This window comes from Erithacus rubecula (assembly GCF_903797595.1).
Source record: "Erithacus rubecula genome assembly, contig: scaffold_440_arrow_ctg1, whole genome shotgun sequence".
NCBI classification, from domain to species: Eukaryota; Metazoa; Chordata; class Aves; order Passeriformes; family Muscicapidae; genus Erithacus; species Erithacus rubecula.
Genome location: NW_027635899.1, coordinates 9,992 through 25,310, shown reverse-complemented (window position 1 = coordinate 25,310; position 15,319 = coordinate 9,992). Strand labels below are relative to the sequence as shown.

General features: G+C 43.1%; 1 pseudogene across 1 annotated transcript in view; it reads right to left on the bottom strand.

Moving 5' to 3' along the window:
* LOC306816203 (SET-binding protein pseudogene) overlaps positions 1-15,065 on the bottom strand; it is a 76,353-nt pseudogene extending 61,288 nt beyond the window's left edge. The window contains exon 1 of the transcript in view: positions 11,953-15,065. The product of the transcript in view is annotated as an SET-binding protein pseudogene (transcript). The remainder of the gene's footprint in view (positions 1-11,952) is intronic.
* Between the last annotated feature and the right edge of the window lie 254 nt (positions 15,066-15,319).

The window sequence follows — 15,319 nt, the reverse complement described above, 5'->3', positions numbered from 1 at the left end:
TGGGAGTGAGCATGGTACTTGTAGTGGCTGCGCTGGGGGGAGGGGTGCATATGGCAGGCTCAGGGGAGCGGAGCACGGGGCGGGAGGTGGCGGGCTGTGCTCCGGAGCGGACCAAGAGAACGCGGCGCACGGCTGTTGCAGCGGCTGAGACCCGAGGGGAAAACGGCGGAGGCAGGATCGGCTGAGTGGGATCCCGGTGAGGTGGGTGTGAGCCCCACTGAAGGCAGCTGAGTGTGAATGGGCAGCGGTTGCAAGGGGGAGACAGACGGCAGCGGTGGTTAGGAGCAAAGCGCTTGCGGCGTGGGCGGTGTGGGGGTGCCGAGTAGGCGATGAGGCTGGATTCCGGGGAGGACTGCTCAGCTGGGCAAGATGCAGCAGCGGTGGCTGTGTGGGCTGTGTGGGCTGTGTGGGAAGGGGTGACGGGCAGCACCCGGGTTGCGTGTGGGGGAGTGCGGCGCATTGGTAATGTAGCAGGGGTCTGGGCTGCCGCTGCACGGGGCGGAGGGTCGTAGACCCGCTCCTGGCGACGGCTGGGCTGTAAGCGGTGGGGACGGCTGGTGTGATGACGGTGAGGGGAGGAGCGAGGGATGGGGAGATGGAGAGCAAGAAAAAAGGCCGGTCAGTGTGTGCCTGTGGCGGGGAGGGAGCCGAGTTAACGTGTTAATAGGGCTGGGGGAAGGAATTTTTGCCGTTTGGGGGAGGATGGAGTCTGAGCCCTTCGGGCACGAATTATTTCTTGAAATAAAGGGATGAAAGAGGTGACTTTAAAATTGCCCTGAATTTGTAGTGAGTAGATGTGGGTCCAGACCTGATTCCAGAAGGCTGTTATAGTGATGGATTGAAGATTGGTATCGGGGAATTTTAGAAAAAGCCATGTTACGAATTTTTTAAGGTTAGTTTTTGACAGAGTTTTAGTAGAAAATTTAACATTTTTAGAAGATAAGAGGGTTAGTATTTGGGAATAGAAGTCTTTCTCCCTGGAATTAAGAGATGATTTTGTGAGCGAATTTCCCATGGGAGGTATGGCAAAACAGCAGAAAAAGAGGGGAAAAAAAAAACAAAAACAAAAACGGCTGATGACCCTAAAGGAAACGCTCGTACAGGAAGGGCTGGGATTTGCTCAACAAGTCTCAGCGGAAGGGTTGGGCTGCTGGTTGCCGCTGGCTTTCATCCAGTCTCAGCTCCGGATTTCTGAGATTGTTTGATGGTCCTCAGTGGCCGCGGACCTCTTTAGAACAGAGGTTCGCTGCTTAAGGTGTCGACGTTCCCGAAGACGGAACAAAGTTACCAGTGCCGTTTGCAGCTGGTGGGGCAGGGTCACGCAGTGTTCCGGTGCCAAAATAACTCTAAAAAAGGCTAGAGGGGGGTTTTCTTGCCCTTCCAGCTACAAGTCCGGATAGCTCTGAAAAGATCTTGTAGCAATACAGTTGCCAAGCCAGCAGAAAGACTTCGAGATCTTGCTGCAGAAGTTCCAAAGATTGTTTATGTCTTCGAAGGGGTCTGCATACAAAAATCCAATTACTTAATACAACAAGGGGTTTTGACAGCTTTTCAGAGGATTGAATTCCTAACCAATGAGAACTACAAATTGCAAACTATCCAATTACCTTAAAATTCTAAGTAAGAAAAAAACAATCACTTAACAACTTAAAAAACCAATAGGAATCCTAAGAGATAACAGAAGTTTTGATAAGGAGGAGGGGGGCATGCTCTGAGGGGTTTCTTTGTCTTTAGTGCACCAAATTCCAGGGGCCCTGCTCGGGGGAACTAACATCTTCCACACGTTTTGCCATTTGCTTTTTTGCTTGCCTTTTGAGACTGATGTGCTACTGCAATAAATAACCTTTTAGCAACTATTAGCTGCTTTGCTCACTTAAGATAATCCGACAAAGTTGGTGCCTAGAGCACCTCGCTCTTAGCCTCACATGAAGGGAGCTTTGTTATTACTGTTATTCATTATTATACTGCTTTGTATTATTCTATGCATAATAAAGTTGGTGACCTGCTTGGTGGAAAATACAGTAAAAAGGGTTTGGCTGGTGCGAGAAGAAGAAGAAAGGGGAATTGTAGAAATGTATTTGAACAGTTTAGGCCACAGTGTGTTCCAGCCGGTGCTCCAGCTGAACCATTTTTAGTTATTCTTATCAAACACTCTGGAATTCTTCAAGGCTACTAAAACATAAATTGTGCTAAATTGGGAAATAAGAGTCTGAAAAACAAAATACCAATATTGCAAGAACTAAGATAAAGAAGGGCCGTGAAGCACTGGACTTTAACCAATCATATTTCCTGAAGGGTGCGTGCAAAGCTCGTGGACAAGATAGAGGCACCAATCAAGTAATGGGTGATTGCGTGTACATTAATTGATTAGCTTTAGAATGTATAAGTAGAGCATAATGTAAACAATAAAAGGGCTTCTGCTTAATTACAGTGGTTAATTGTTTAGAAATCCTGAGCTCCCTCAATCCAGTGATTTTTAATAGTTTTTAAAATGCCAAAAGAGCTAAGATTTTAGGATTTAACTCAAAGTAGTTGTTCTGCCTGTAGTAAATGCCCAAGTACTCTATAGATCTGCTGGCATCTGAAACTATGGCTTGCCTGATCTGACTCATATATCTTAAGCTGCTAAGACATTGCCTATTGTCTCTGTTTTTTGTTGGACTTGGTAGCTTCTTCAGGTCCTGAATGCAAGCTTTTTCTGCCAGTGAGTGAGCTTCCATGACTTACCTGTGTGATATTTAAGTGGGGTAAAGAAGGATTATTATAAATGCCTGACTTAAATCAACTAAAGTTTGACCCATCACATATTTCAGTGTAATTTTTGCTTGTGCAGTTTAGTTATTTACAGGTTGCCATTTCTTTTCTTTGGAAAGTTTCAGATATTGAGCAAGAGTTAATCTTTAGCCCAAGGTTAACATAAACAGCAAACAAGGATGTTCCTAGTACCTGTCTATAAGTTTACTGATATGCCCTGTTTCTGTCAATAACTTTATATGCATTTGAAAAAAATAACTTAGGAGAGTTTTGACATGAAAAACAAGCTGTCGTGCTGCTTTAAAATAATCAGTTTAAATCAACTACTCTAAACTGGTGCACAGGAGAGGAAAAGTGGGTCTAGCATCTGCTAAAATGGTTGATAGCATATATAAAATATACTTGTCCTGAGAGGGAAGGAAGTAAACTGTAACTCTCTTTTCAGCTCTAACATCTAATTTTTTCCTCCTAGTCACTGGCATGATGTTCCAGAGAGCAAATGGCACTTGAGTAACCTCGCTCCAGTCTATGGCCTGCACTGCCTTCCTGTACAATATCACATCAAGCTTTGTGCGGTGGAGGAGAAGAACCTTGGACCATTCTTTCATGAGAAGAGATGTTACTGAATTTGTCAGAGGCTGTGCAGAGCAGCAGCAAGTTGTGCTGTCAATCAGGATTTGGGGTCTCATTCATTCTTCTGATCTCCTCCATCTCCAGCACACTGTGTTTCTCCAGGTCAGCCTCGGAGAAATAATGGGGTGGGTGAGTGACTCCAAAGCTCATTTTCTACTCATCACAACAATGATCATTTCATCAGAGATGCATAATTGATGACATATGGAATCAGAGGAATCCTGGGGGGAGGGGAGGGGGTAGGGAGAGAGGGAAATCTCTCCAGAGTCATTCCTGAAAATGATGTACTCCTGCTTACAGTATCCCTTTGCTTTCCCAGAAAAGACACGTCATGGCTGTCTCGCTCACGTTGTAAAGCCTCCCTCTGGAAAAACAGCTCTAATCAGTGCTGCTACGCAAATCAAAATATTTGCTTACGTTAACTTGATGAGTTATGCAACTGACAAACTCGTGCAGATGGTATTTGCAGAATACTGGACACGATACTAGCCAGACACTTGGCACCAAGACTCAGTCTGGGAGATGAGGAGCTTTCTAAGCTCATTCCTAACATTCACTATTTTTCTATCTAATAAGAAAATTGATGTGACACATTAGTGATGCTTGTCAGTCAGCTAGTATGGAAACTATTAGTGCATAAAAATGAATAGTCTGGCAGTTAACACACTCCCTAGAAACAACTTAGAAATAAGATTATTCATCTGAATTTATACATAGTCCCTGGATCTCATAACAGCAGCTGAAAGTGGCTGAAACACTTTGCACTGCTTTTTGCTGGATCTGGGTTCTTTGTGGTGAATGGGGAGTATTTTTAAGGCAGAGTTGTCCCAGGTCTAAAAATCTAGCAGGCATAGCTCAGAAACTGGGTATTTTCTTGGGTACAAACCTTCTGGACATCAGTTTCTGACTCATGGCATCAAGTGGCATCTGTGGGGTAAATGGTTTTAAAAAGTCATTTAAGTATAGAGGGTCCTGGAAGTTTTTATTTACAAATAGTTACTGTCAGTCACTTTAGCACTACCACAAGGGAAGGAGTTTCTTTAAAATTTTCTTAATAAGAAAAGTCTCACTATCAGTGGCTCTTGTCTCTTGGGTTCCTACTTGCACCCAATTCCTAGTTTCAAACAATAAAAACTAAACCTCTCAAGTTCATCTTTCATTCCCCTATATGGCTTTCTTCACTGCCTAAAGCTCTTTGGCTATATCTCCATCAGTAAATAAAATGAGGCAGCATCCATTGTCTGACCCTGGAAGCAGCTGTTTCTTCTCTCCTTGGTCAGTGCAAACATTGGAAGCAACAGAGTAAAGCAAGCAGCAGCATTAAAACAACAGCAACAAAAACAAAACCCAATGTACGTCAATGACTTAGTCAAAACACTTTCAAGGAAAGCTTTGACTCACTTTCCCCATAATTTTTGCCATCCCTCAACAGCCCGTTCCTCTGAGAAATGCTGTAGGCAGAATAGAGCAACAGACTTCAGCAACGCTTTTGACACTCTCCCAATAACATCCTAGTAGGTAAGCTCAGGAAATATGGCTTAGATGAATGGACAGTGAGGTGGATCAAGAACTGGCTGAAGGGCAGAGCTCAGAGGACCATGATCAAGGGAGTAGAATCTAGTTGAAAGCCTGTAGTCAGTGGCATTCCCTAGGGATCAATACTGACTCCAGCCTTATTGAACTTATCATTGATCTGGACAAAGGGATAGAATGCACACTTAGAAAGTTTGTGATGATATGAAACTGGAGGGAATGGCTGATACACCTGAAGGCTGTGCCGCCATTCAGCAGGACCTTGATAGTCTGGAGTCTTGGGTGTAGAGAAACCTAATGATTTTCAACAAGGGCAAGTGTAGGGTCCTGCACCTGGGGAGGAATAACCCTAAGTAGCAGTAACAGGTTGGGGACTGACCTATTAGAGAAGAGCTCTGCTGAGAAGCACCTGGGAGTCTTGGTGGATGACAAGTTGAATATGAGCTGGCAGTGTGCCCTTTTGGTCAGGAGGGCCAATGGTATCTTGGGGAGCATTGAGAAGAGTGTGGCCAGCAGGACAAGGGAGGTGTTCGTCTCCCTCTACTTGGCCCAAGTGAGGCCATATCTGGAGCACTGCGTTCAATTCTGTTCTCCACAGTTCAAGAACAACAAGGAGCTACACGAGACAGTCCAGCAGAGGCCACAAAATTTATAAGGGCCCTGGAGCATTTCTCTTATGAGGAGAGACTGTGGGAGCTGGGGAAGAGGAGAAGAGAGAAGAGAAGAGAAGAGAAGAGAAGAGAAGAGAAGAGAAGAGAAGAGAAGAGAAGAGAAGAGAAGAGAAGAGAAGAGAAGAGAAGAGAAGAGAAGAGAAGAGAAGAGAAGAGAAGAGAAGAGAAGAGAAATCTCATCAATGCATATAAATATCTCTAAGGCAGGTGCCCAAAGGATGGTGACAGACCCTTTTCAGTGGTGCTCAGTGACAGAATGAAGAGCAACGACCATAAACTAAAACACAGAAAGTTTCACCTCAACATGAGGAAGAACTTCTTTACATTGAGGGTGGCAGAGCACTAGAACAGGCTGCCAAGGGTGGTGGTGCAGTCTCCCTCTCTGGTGACATTCAAAACCCACCTGAACGAGTTCCTGTGTTACCTGCCCTAGGCGACACTGTGTCTTAGTTTTAGAGGTTGTCTCCTTTCTTTTGTTCCTTCTTACCTATAGAATTTTCCCCATTTGTTGCTAAGAAACACTGACTACTGGGCACTTATGGGTACTTAAGAAAACAAAGAAGTAGCCAAACTCAGGGAGAAAGAGAGCATCTAATTGCATTTTCTCTCATCTGGGCAGTTTCTGTCCCAGAGACAGATATACCACAAGATTTTGGGCAGGTAAAAAAAGACTGGGGCAGCTGCTAGCGCTCTTGCTCTGCGACTTCGGAGGAAGACACTTGGAGCTGCTCTTGCTTAAGGAAAAGAATTCGCCAAGACCCAGCCCAGAGCTGCTTCTTCTTCTTCTTCTGTGGAATAGGCCTCTGCCCGTGAGAGCAGGCACTGAACTGAGACCTTATTATTACCTATCTCACTAAAAGAGGGATGTATCACCATCTGCTCGTGTGCACAAGATCCTAAACTCGCCTCTCCCTGCCCTGCTCAAAGCTTGGCCGCTGCTGTCTCGCCCTCGCTGCTTCTCAAGCACTGGTCTAAGTTTCTCTAAGCTGTAACCCCATACCGCCTTGCTCTGCCAGGACATCCCGCAGTTCCAGTTACTGCCGTGGAGATTCTGATACATCTCGTACACCAGCCAGGGATTTTTGCATATTCTTGCCGTTTCAGCTTGGTGCTCCTCAGAGTCCTGCAAGGGCACTGGGATCGAGTGCCCCAGGGCTTTGTGAAATAAAGCCTCTCCTCCATCCTTTCCCATCTTGGCTGAAAAGGCTGTCACAGGGTCCCTGGTTCTATTTGTTGTCAATGCCACAGTTGTTGTTTATTTGCCTTGTTATACATACTAGTAAAGAACTGTTATTCCTATCCTCATATCTTTGCCTGAGAGCCCCTTAATTGCAAAATTATAATAAATCAGAAAAAAGAAGCTTACATTCTCCATTCCAAGGGAGACTCCTGCCTTCCCTAGCAGACACCTGTCTTTCAAATCAAGGCACATAGGTTACAACATAACATGTAACCAAAAGTATGTATTCTATTACCATCTGTTAAAACCAGGTGTGGCAGTGTTCTTTATCTCTTCCATGACCCATCCTCCCTCACGGGAGATATCTTCTGTTAATGGGCCATTGAGGCTCACTGCATGACTGATAAAATTACATTGTTCCATTGTGAGATACTCCACCCAGGGGGAGGAGCCAAGCATTTTCTACCTAGATAAAAATCTGAGATTTGGAACACCAAAGCATGCCTTTTTCCACTGGATTCCCAGAGGAAGACTAGCCCCTTCTACACCACCACTGGACCTTCAGAGGAAGACCACACCCTTCTACAGGATCACTGCTTTAACAGAACCACATCTATCACTCCAAGAGGACTGCAGCCACCATTTAATCAACTGCTACCAACACTCTGATTGACAGGGTGTCAGGCTGTATTCTCTGTCAGTGCTTTTGTACTATTTGTACTATTGCATTTATTTCAATTTTCCTATTAAGTTTTACTTCTGACTTGGACTCTCTCACTAGTTTGCTTTCAAACTAGTACACCCTGCCTTGGCAGATGATCTCCAGTGGTCCCTTCCAACCCTAAAAATCCTGTGACTGTGATTCTGTGAACAGTCATGCTAGCTTGGCCTCCTCTCCCCAGGTCTGGCATAAGACTTAGTGGAAAATAAGAAGGACCTTTATTCTAAGGGAGACAGGTAATGGTTTTGAAGCTCTTTTTACTAGTTTTGGTTTGCACCCCTAAAAGTTTTCAAGGGTCCAAGCAGATGTTTTGATGAATGTAATTGCATTCAAAAATAATGGTACTTTGTAAAGCTACAATAGTAATTTTTATGGGGCAGATTGTACAAACACTCATCCCGCAACTGTACAGCACTTGTTCCTCACTGCAGGACACAGGAATAGTGAACAACCCCCTACAGACACTCTTGCCACTGCTTGAAGCTCTGTAGGAGTCTGGGGTGTCTGAGGAAACAACAGCAGAAGCAGAGCTGGGAAAAGGGAGGGTGAATAATACTCCATGCATCTCAGTGCAGCAATATATCTGAACAGTCCAGGCCATAATCTGTATAAAGTGCACCAGCCAAAGTATATTTAGCTGTTTTTCTACATATTTAGCTGTTTTTCTAAATATTTTTTAGTTTAGACCAATGTTTATAACAGGTGCACTGGATGAGCCATTTTTAGGTGTTTTTCAGCAGTCTATCAAACTTTCTGGAACTCTTCAAGGCTACTTGTTGCATTTAGATGTTGCTTGGGGTGATAGCGAGTAAAGAAGCAGGAAAGGCCTTTGTGAGGGTTTTACAGAGATGTTTATTTCAGCCACCGGTCACCATCATCCAGCGTTCGGGGAACAAAAGTGAAGGCTCTTGTGAGGGTCCAGGTTTAAGTACATGGGATGAGCAGGGTGGGGAAAACATCAGAAACCAATTATCAGGGGTCACAGGGGTGCCACAAGGGAAGGGCCAGGGCAGAGGGTCAACAGGGAATTGTGGTGGGAGTGACCAAAACAGAGCTACTGTCAGAAATATGAGTCAAGGGCAGGACTTGTCTAAACTCTCACTCCAGTTGTAACAGACTGCAACCAACTTCTCCAGAAAGTAAGATGGAGAACTCTTCCCTTGATATCCTGATATTTCTAGATTCTAAAATCATACATAGGCTTTAAGGTTATAAGACAGGACTTTTTTTTACTGATGTACCAAAATATGAATGTTGGTCTAATACCGATACTTAACTGTGACGGACAAAAGGCTCTCTAACAATTTAAAGTTAGAAAGTGTATGTTTATTCAGCACTGGGCAGCAGCGTGAGGTAATCCTCTAATACACACTGCCAAATCACAGGTGATCACAAAGTCTATATATTGGCAAAAGATTCAAACAAATACATATTCATAATAACAGCCCTTCCCATTTCCTACTTCCTATGGTAATTACCTTGAATAGCTATTAAGCATGCGTGATTGACTTCTTAAATTAAGTCTGGGGTTGTTTTCATGGGGAGGAGTCTTAAAAGGAGAAAGTGAGGCGAATCTTCCTCACCCTAAACTCTTGACCTTTTCTATCAATGACAATACAAATGATTTCTGGGGATAGTCCAATTTTTCAAAGAATGGGTTTCTGGTTGCATTGTCTATGTTCCTTTGGGTCTGCTCACTAGTTTCATCTTTTCCCATTGTAAGTGTAGCTGTGCAAACATGAAATGACAGACAAGCAATTATTTAAGTTTCAGATAACTACTCCCTTCTAACTTTTAATTATTTTCAGCAAGGTAACTAAAATCTTAATTTTTTAAGATTAGTGTTTCACTACCTTATGCATGACCACTACATAGCACCAGAGAACAGTGAACTTTTCAAAAATAGTTAAATGCTGTTTCAATACAAATAACAATTTTAAAATAGCAACAATTCAATAGCACCTGCACCAGAACACTACATTGAAATAAACTGCATTTCTTGAATACCTAAGAGCACTAAATGGGTCTCTCGACACTTTTATCACAGATATCTACACTGTATGTAGGTAGGCTTGCTCCATATTTCATCTCCAGTAACATACAATGAAGTTGAAAATGGTATTACAGAGAATACCAATATGTTCACTTAGTAAAGATAACACTTAAATTGTGATATAAATCTATTTTCAGCTTTCATCTAAATATTTAGGGTGTCTCCTCTTATCTATGTTATGTATAATTTTTATATTGTGAAAGATGACAAATATCAAATGAAAAGAGCAATTAAGCTGTGGAAGTGGTTTCCCAGGACAAAGCTATATGATCTTATGGGACATTTTTCTTTTATTTTCTGATTAGTCAATCACTGTTTAGCCACCACACAGAAATGTAAGGTGAATTAGCAGAAAGAAGGTCAAGATTATAATGAAAAAGTTTAATTCCCCCTCAGTAAGAACTGGTCAATGGTTATGGCTAGACTCAAGTGTGGACCTACGTTGGGAATCCCAGTGAAGGTCAAAGGCAGAGACGATAAAAGTCTGCACTGAGATCTTAGACGGTGTCATGGCCTAAAAAGTATTTTAAAAAGTTTAAAAACTTTAAACAGCAAATCTGACGGAGTTCCTTCTGCCAGTTCTACCACACCATCTTATGTTTTTATCAGCATATACAATAAACTGAAGGAAAATAACATAAAACAGACTTTTTTTACTAATTATATTTCCAAGTAAACGTGGTGGAGATCATGTCTCTACTTTGGAAATGCTTTTGGGTTCAGCAGTGTTGAGAATTTTGGCACTTTTTGCATCTAAGTGAAATATATTAAATTGGAAGTAAATGTTTAGCAAACATCTATTCAAAAAGCAAAAAGATTACAAATCCAACTGTCATCAAACTGAAATCATAAACTTCCACTAAAAGACCGATAAATAGCCTTGTTTAAAAGTTTGAAGACTTTTAACCCTTGTCTTCTAGGACACAACTTCCTTAATGCAATAGACAGTGGAGCATTTGATGGAGAATATTTTTGTTAGTCAGGCATGTAGTAACCCTGATGCAACCAGTGACTGAATTCAGTCTCTTTTCCAATATGTTTCAGTGTCTCATTTCTGGGTGTCACAATTGGTCTGATATAATACATTGTCACGAATGAGAATCTTTTCATTGGGTAAGCTCTCATTTTATACTGTTTTTCATTGTTATAGTCCAGATACTGGTCTCAGTGAAGGAAATGGAAATGTCTAGGTGGCTTAAGGCTGAGCAGTCTTTGGAACTCAGTTACAAGTAAAAAAAAACAAACTTTTGATCCTAACTTTGGTGGGTTATACAAATTCTCAGCTGATTGTTTTTCATTTTGGAGGCTATGAATTATGGTTTCTTTGAAGCCCTTTTTTTAGCACATCACAATGTCATCCACCACTGGTTGGTTCAGTAAAGCTCACCCTTTTCCAGAACCTATAGTGAAATCTGCTTTGTGATAAATACCAGATTGTGCAGGAGCTCTGGGCTTGCTTACAAGTTAAATTCATTTATATTGCAGCAAAACACCTGCCTCTGTGTCATCACAAAAGCAGGTCCCTTTTGTAAAGTACAATTCAGTCTGTCAGACAAGATTCAGATTCCTTTTTTTGCCCCTCTGCAGTAGATCAACAGATGTCTTTAGCATCCGAAAGGAGTTTCTTCCTTCTTCATCTACCCAGCTTATATATCCAAGTCATAAGACCTAAAATTCTTCAGTCAGTTGGTAAGGGTTTATTGCCTCCATTACACCAGTCCCTTCCCATAGCCACTCAGTGTTCAAGATAATTACTTTACATGACACTTGCCAACTGGAAGGGACAGATTTACACTGGTATTGTACCCAGGATCTCCATATGTTCAGCACAGCCATCACTGTGATGGATCCCTCTGGATTAGAAGTGCACCACAGTGATGGGTCATGGAACAGTCATGGGACACAGACCCAGCTCCACAACTTCCGATGCATCTGGTTCTTCTCATCAACATATGGCTTTTGTATGCTTTGTGAGCCAGAGCAGACATTCTTCACTCTGTACTGTGGCTGTTCTCCCAAAGGCTGGGCAAAGACTACCACCCCACAAGAGTAGACACCGGTAAGAGGGATACCTACCTTGCCAACAGGTATTATAGTTGATGCTGTTGCAGAATGTAATGGCAAGATTTTTTGAGGAAGCTCAACAGGCTATGAGAGATAAGTGAACGCAGGACAAATATTCCAAAAAATGTTGTGCAAAACTCAAAGACTTTTAAAGGTTTTGGCTTAAGGTATGCACAACTTCCTTGTTGATGCCCCCAGAGTCTGTATGCAGACTGGCAATCAATTACAAAAAGCCAGAGAAGCTATTGACTCATAAATATATTTGGTGCAAATGGAAAGTCCCTCTTTGTTTGGCATTAAAATTTCAATGCAGTAAGGTAAAATAGAATAAAACAAAGTTTACCTGAAGAAGCTGAAGAATCATAAGTACTTCTGTCCTTCTTATTTGTACTGAAGGGCTGAATGTCCTTTCCCCGGTAAGTTCCAAACCCTTCAAAGCTTCTTCTTTTATTCTCACTTGCATCATTGTTCTGCTTCTCACTTGAGGGATTCATTTCACCAAACATATCCAGGGACTTCGACCTCCCATTACTCTCAGTATTACCAGAGTATCTCTTTGTGCAAGAGTCAACGGGATCATTGCTTGAGTCACTATTATCTTTACTCTGTGTCCACTGCTGGGCATCACAAAGTGACAACATAGACAGTGTATCCACTTCAAAGTTACTCTTTGAGCCTTTGTGTCTGGTTTCACAATGCTGGTGCTTCTGTTTCTTGTGTTTTCTCATTGAGCAAGAAGTCTTCATCTGAGCTGCTTAGCCTTTCATTGATTGCATGGCTGGGGAAGCCAGTGGACTTGCTAGCAAAGAGACCACTCAGATCTTCATGTGTCCCCAATATCTGGTCATCCTTACACTTGTGCTTATGTTTGCGTTTCCTTTTCAGTCGGCCACTTGAAAGGCTTGTTCCTCCAACCTTTGGAGGAGCCAAAGAGGACTGCATGTCTCCAAGGCCCATAGGGGCCTGTTGGTGCACTCCATGTTTTGCTTTATGTTTGGCAGTGGTAGACATCTTCATATGAGAGCTTGCATGGAATTGGAGGGGGGGCATAGTAGGTCTCATAAATGGGGAAGGTGCTCCAAGTGTGTGAGACAGGTACAGAGGGGCTGGATACTGACCATAGTAACCAAGATTCATCATGGACATTAATGTGTAAGGCATTCCATAGGGTGCATAGTAACTCCCACTGGGAATAGGGTAACTGAACCCTTGTAAAAAAGGCACCTTTGTCACAGTGTCATTGGTTTTGCCAGGTCTACCACGCTTCTTCTTAGACTTTATATCAGAGGTCTTGCGAAGATAGAGCAATGGGTCATAATGGATATATGGCACAGGGTAGTAGTGATCAAAATTAATCCTGAAGATGCTGGGATATGAATTTTCATGATAAAATGTGCAACTTTTACAGGAAATCCTGAACACTTGAAACTTATTGATGAGTTCCTCAAAGTCTGCCTGGAGGTTATCTATGTTCTGCAGGCTTTTCCTTTTCCTCTTGTGCTTTGGCTTTTTAATACCCTCATGAAAGAGAAAGCTATCCACAATGAGATGTTTCTGCCACAGACCATGCCTGTTCTTTATGCTGGTGTCAGATGGGATAGCCTCTGGAGTGCCCAGGGTGGAGAAATCAAAGGAGTATCTCCGGTGGGATTCTGAGTTTTTCTCACCTTGGTCAGAGGTACTGTTGTTGTCTGTACCTACCTTACTGTCGCTTGGTATGGTTTCCTCACTGTGAGACTCACTCGCTGGCGACAGTGTGACATCTTTCAGAGAACCTATTTCACAGAGGTGAGAAGGTGAATTAGCCATTAGTCGGGGTGGAGACAGCTTCCAAGTTTTACTGTGCATTCCTTTCTGGGCTTCTGTAAGAAGAGCACTGATAGGTTGAAGATTTGGCATAGTTTTTAACTCTGAAAAATTAGTTTCAGTGCTTGCAGAGCTGAGGTTGTCATTAATCCCCACTAACTGTGTTGAAAGTGGATGAATAGCTGCTGGTGATGATGCCACAAGTGACTGCAAGTTGGAAGGCACTGCTGGGTTTTCTGGCTGACTGGAAACAGGCCTTGAGTGCTTGATGGCTTAGGTTCTTCTTGCTGAGGCTGCAGCTCTGCCCTTGGCTTTCTGCCCCGTTTTTTACCAATGTAGATAGTCCCCCTCTTGCTGACATTGATCTGCTTCCCTAGTTCAGCATGAATGGTGATTGGCCCAACACTAAACAGGGTCTGGACTTTTGCTTTCAGAGCTATGCTGCTGGAGCAGGAGGACAAGATCTGATTGAGAATGATTTTCCTCTTGAGGGTTTTCATTTTATTAATGGTCTTGATGGTCTTCTTATCTAAGACCCCAAGCTTTGTGACCCTTTTATGAAACTTGAGTTCACTAATGGACTTGTCCTCTCCTGGAACTATCTGGGCCAACTTGGGCAGATTCCTTCTCCTCTTCCTTTTCTTTGTTCCTGGTAATTTGTGATTGATTGGACTCACTGGACTGGTGGAGATTCCCTCATGAATGGTTTCAACAGTGAGCAAAGGCTGTTTCTTTGGTCGTCCTCTTTTTTTCTTGACAGGTGTGATCACAGTAAGACTGTCTGTATTGGTATAAAGAGGGCTGGATGGTGTGATGGGGTAAGCTGAAGGAGGCTTCACCATCGGTTTCTCAGATGTTGTCATGGAGGTGTCCTGAAGGATAGATTTAAGTTGGCTACAGGTCCATTGCTGCTTAGCTGCATGTTTGGGGTGCTGGATCTCAGATAATATGCTGGCTGTGGGAAGATCGGTGGATATGAGTGTGGATGTCACAGATACAGATTTTCTGAATCTGGTGGCACAGTTGGGGGAGGCTTTGTCAGTGAACACACCACTGTCAATAGCTACTAAGGGGGACTCATTTTCAAGCACTTTTCCTGTCTCTGTGGCTCGAAGATCTTTTGTACTCCCCTCTGGCTGAAAGCTAGTCCTGTTTGCTACTTCACTGCTCATAGCAAGTCCAGAAGGCAGGCTTTTATCCTGGAGAGTTTTTTCTATGAAAGATTTTGTGGAGTACCTTTTTCTCCTTTTGTTGCCAGATGTATCTGTTGTCAGAGATTTTATTGGGATAGTAATTTGTATGCGACGGGTGTCACTTTCAGAACTGCTAGCAGAAATGGGATTCTGATTCGAGGGTGATGTATCCAACACACTGTCCATTGAATAAGACTCCTTTTTACCTTGCATGCTGTCATGGGATTTGCTGTCAAATGCTTTCTGAGCACTTTTTATCCATTTGATATTTGTGGTTTGGATGGCTTGACATAGCCAGTTGTTTTTGCAGGACTTCTTCTTTGTACTCCTGGTGGGCTGATTGGGGGCTTCCAGCTGCACACCTCCCTCTTGATCTCCAAGAGGCAAAAGCCCATTGCACTCAGAGGCACTGCTCAGCTGGGTAGTCCCGCTGATGCTGTTGGGTGATGAGACTGCACTGCAAATGGCAAGCTCATTACCACTGGCTGACAGCTGCCCCCATGTGCTGCTGATGCATGACTTTTTTGCCTGGGATTTGCTGAAGGAAAATCCTGGCTCCAGAGCGGAGACCTTGGTGGCACTAACTGTTTCTCTACTGGGTTCTGTGTTAACAAAGCAATTTTGAGAAGTGGATCCAGTATCAGAGCTTGCTGACCAGTCAAGATGGTGCTGATTGCTACTTTTCTGCTGGTGCTTTGATTTTAAGGTGTC